At 34.7% G+C, this 4,547-nt stretch overlaps 1 long non-coding RNA gene across 1 annotated transcript; it reads left to right on the top strand.

The window, feature by feature from the left end:
• Nucleotides 1-402: 402 nt before the first annotated feature.
• Nucleotides 403-2,894, top strand: LOC132617275 (uncharacterized). The gene is made up of 3 exons (XR_009573703.1): nucleotides 403-842; nucleotides 1,123-1,166; nucleotides 2,599-2,894. It is a non-coding gene; the product is annotated as an uncharacterized LOC132617275 (long non-coding RNA).
• Nucleotides 2,895-4,547: the final 1,653 nt, after the last annotated feature.

The following is a 4,547-nucleotide window of genomic DNA, read 5'->3' as shown; positions in this document are numbered from 1 at the left end:
TGCCTGCAGGTAGAGTTTGCATTCAAAATTCTGTCTGAAGCATGCAAAACTTTGCCTAGCGATTTTTTTTTTTTTTTAATTTTTGATTGAGCAAGGGTTCGAAACCCGGAACCAAGGGACTTCTAGCGAAGGGCAAAACTTAAAGACCGGTGCTTTTGAAGGGCAATCCGCACAAAAAAAAAAAATGTAGCTTGAAGACATGGGCAGTATTTAACTGGGTCATTTTTGTATATTGCCTTCAAAGGCATTGGTCTTTATTTTTGTCCCTCAAATTGGTGGTCTTTAATTTTTATCTTTTGCTAAAAATTACACAGAGAGCGGTGAAGGTGAGTTTGGACTCTTCCTTTTATTTTCATTTGCCATTTTAAAACATATTGTTCTTCCTCCTTCGTCATATATATATATATATGTGTGTGTGAGAGAGTTTTTAACCGAGTGGTGTATAGATGTGTGTGATTTTTCTTGGTTCATTGTCGTCTAATAGTTTGCGATTGCAATTCTTAGAGCAAGTATGTTATTTCTTTTACCTGGATAACTGTTAGTTATAGTTTCCTCCTGTTTCGGATTTCTCTTCTTCTTGCAGATTTATATTTTTCCATACTCAGTTCTGGACATGCATTTTTTAATGTTGCCGATTTGCTTGGATCTTGAGATTATTGAGCTATGGAGATTAAAATATTGTAGATCAGCTGTTTGCTTCAACTTCCTTCAATACCGAATCAAATGAAACATGTTTGTCATGAATAGAGATGGCCGATGGGGCTTAAAGAGACAACATGTATTCTATTTTCAGAATATCACTGAAAGAATCCCACTTAATTGGCTCAGCGACCCCATCCATGGTAAGTCCGAATAAGCTATATCATATTTTATTTTATAATCTAAATCAAACAGTATTCTTTTGCTCCATTTGGGAGCATAGGAAGGCTACAGAACAACTGATTTAGTGTTTTTTCTTTTAAGTGCCCACAGTTATCTATCTAATTTTTCATGCAATCTTAAATCGAAATTTATTACTACTATTAAAATTGTCTTATCATTCCAGCTTCCTATTTCCTGTTTCTTTCGTTAATTGTTTTTAGATTTTGTCTTTCAAAATTCGAAATGTTGTTCAATTTATAGGGGCATGCTGTGCACACGACCTCCGAACCTGTGCTTCGTCAGAGGTATATTTCAAGATTTATATATTTAAACTGAACTTCTATGTCTGTTAATAATTTGGAGAACTGTTTGTTCTCGTTGATTACTATTACATAGTGTTCACCAACAGCTATATTGTTTGATTGTTTTATAAGCAGGTGCGTGCTATTATTCATTTTTTGAATTCTGAATTTTCTACTCATACTACTGCAGTTGAATGGAAGCTTATTTTTGCACCTTTTTGGTATACGTCTATCCTTTTTCATCACGTTAATGACAAGGTGCATCTAATAATTTTATTGATCAGAGTTAATGTCCAGAGGAAGTCAGAGCTATATTACAACTTTCGATCCCCCATGTCTTCTAAGAACAAAAAACATTACAACAATTACAATCACATTTAAGCAAAACTTTTAGCACCAAGAAGAGAGTAGGACTCCAAAACTGTTGAGTACTAAAACAAAAAGTACTGTGCCAAGAATGAATGGTTTAATTTCTGGATTGCTGCATTTACTTTTTCAATCCCGAGCAGTGACTGAATAGTAAGACTCCAAAACTGTTAAGTACTAAGACAAAAAGTATTGTGCCAAGAATGCATTGTTTAATATCTTGGTTGTTGCATTTACTTTTTCATTCCCAATCAGTGACTGAATATTCAGATTGCTGCGAGGCTTTAATTAGTGAAACTTTGCTGTGAGAAGGATGAAAGTTGAAATATCCGTGGGTGGTGAATTTGTAAAACTCAAACATTGGGAGAGTTCCAGATTTTTTCTTTACTGTTGATGGTTATTAGCGGTGGTTATTGCATGCTTATGTATAGCTAAATTGCCTTAAATTTTGGTTTAGATGAACAATTAACACAAAGATGATAGCCTGATATGATGCTCTATATACTTTTTGATACGGTGCTCTATATACTTTTAGCTTGGCTAAGTTGGTATTAAATTGGAAGTTCTTTTTGACCAAGGGTTATCCGAAAGCGGGGAATTGGTCAAGTTGCTTCAGTATTTTGTTCATAGTTAGAAGAGAGAATCAAGATAAGGTTTGCCATTATGACTGGAAAGGTGTGAGGTTGTTATTGAACCAGATATTGTCACTGTCAAAGGTTGCTTTCAATAAGGCTTAGAAGTGCAAATTGAAGAAACTATTAAATAATTAGGCACAGATGACGTCTCTGATGGAAGTCACCAACCAATAAAGGGCTAGTGAGATTTAGGTTTAAGGGTAACATTGTTCCTATTATGCTTATATGAAGTTGTCTCAAGAGATGCTAGGGAAATTTGTTTTCTCTCTTCTTGAGAAATCTTTGAGTCAATAGACATCTCTTATGCCTGGTGAACAACTATATAGACTAAAGTAATCTGGAAATATTGATAGAATAGATTTTAGAGGATGTATTTTATCCGTATTTTGTACTCCAGGTTCGGTCTGTTTATAGGCCTTTACAATATGATGCAGGTTTTGTTGACAGGACTTATATGCAGTCATCCAGCTTTTTTAACAACGTGATTTCTCAATGGAGATCAAAACTATTTGCGAGGACATATGGCTTTCAATAAGATCCTTTGCAAGAGTTATTGTTTCTTTTTATTCCTAGGTAGTGGAACACCTCTTAGACAATGTTTAGTACATTATACTTATTTGTATGTTTGGAGAAATCGTGAGAATTTATTTTTCTATATTATTATGTAATCAGGCCTACAACTCAAATTGAGTGCTGCTTTGCAATAGTATAATCATGCTTTCATGTGAAAGAGAGATCGAATGTCAAGTGTAGTGGGCGTTGAGAATTCTAAGTTTAACCGACTCGCACATACCTCATAAAACGAGAGAGGTGTCCTGGGGAAGTACGGTTGTGAATCGTACCGGGAAAGTCAGAAAAACCCGCCAACCACTTAATGGTGCTCTAAAGGATACATTTTAGAGTCGCCACCTAATTTTTAGAAAATTAGGAAAACCAGTTCGAAAATAGTTCATTTAAAATAGTTGTTTAAAAGAAACCTAATCTACCAAAGTCTGGGTAAGGGTTCTGGTGATCTCCCGGGGAAGGTGTTAGGCACTCCGGTATTAAAGATCCGCTCAATCGCGATTTACCTACGGGTTCTAATAGTGTGTTTTATGATCATAAATTATTTTTTGAGAAAAAATTGCTTAAGTCTAGATTTCCGCAGTAAAAGAGTGTCATTTACATGCAAAATACATTTTTTCAAGAAATCGTCGAAGTATAATTTTGCTCAAAATTGAGCATGGGTGTCAGACTTGAACACCTAGGCTAATACCCGAAGGCTCTTAGCCTAAGTAGGACTCTACGTAAGTCCACCCAACAAGGTTTTTGAAAAAAGAGAGTGTTTTGAAAATAGTTTTATAAAATAGTTTTTGGCATACTATAGTATTCGTATATAAACCGTAATATACTTAATTAAATTGTCCAATTTTATACCAATTTTAGTCTATTATAAATTTCATACAAATTTTGCACAAGTCCCTTTTTTATTAAATCAATCCAGGAAGTCTCAAATCAGTCCACATCGGTCCAATCCCAGAAGTTCCAGAAATGTCACTTTAAGTCCACAGGTTTTTCGAATCAGGCAGATTTAATCCTTTAATAGTCCAAAACAGTCCAGTTCCAAATTTTTATAGCATCAACGTCAATTAATGTATAAAAGTGTTTTAGTGACTCAAATATACAGTTTTAAACACAAGGGTTCCAAATCTAAAATTTAAAGCTCATATAATTATGATTTAAAGTAAAAAATATAAAAATTTGAGGGACTTGGGCCGACCAAGCCCAAGAAGAAGGAGTAAAAAGAAAAAAAATGCAATTTTAGATCCAACGTATGCTCCATATGCATTGCCCGTCCGTTTTGAAATTTGACTCGATCTATTGGAGTTAATGGGCCTCGTAGAAGCCTATCAACGGATTTTGGGTTTGGACAAAAGAGGTATACATAATTAGTACAAATCCAATAATTTAAAAGCTAAAATACTGCAAATTAACTCCTAATTACTTATGACAAAGCCAAAAAATTAAATTACAAACATATACGTTTAGGCTAAGCCCAACCACCAATTTAGACTGATCATGAACAAACAACTAGGACTGGCCCAAATGCTATAAAGAACCGACCAAGGAACTGTAAAATAAGTAGGCCCAGTCCTTAGGGCCGAATTACAAACTCTTCCCAAATAGTTCTAAGGATTCAATTAAATATACGTGATATACAAGTCTGTATACTCCTCCCCTTCCCCCATTTTTTGAAGCATAATGTTTCAACAGTGGTATACGAGGTATACCTCATGGTATACCCTTATCTTATCGAAGTTTTCTAGGTATAAGAACAAGTATATGCCTAAGTTCCCATAGATATACTTGAATATAAGGAGCAAAACCTCCTGAAAGGGCATAC

The sequence above is a fragment of the Lycium barbarum genome, chromosome 11 (genome assembly GCF_019175385.1).
Source record: "Lycium barbarum isolate Lr01 chromosome 11, ASM1917538v2, whole genome shotgun sequence".
Classification (NCBI taxonomy): Eukaryota; Viridiplantae; Streptophyta; class Magnoliopsida; order Solanales; family Solanaceae; genus Lycium; species Lycium barbarum.
This window is presented reverse-complemented; position numbering and strand designations above follow the sequence as displayed.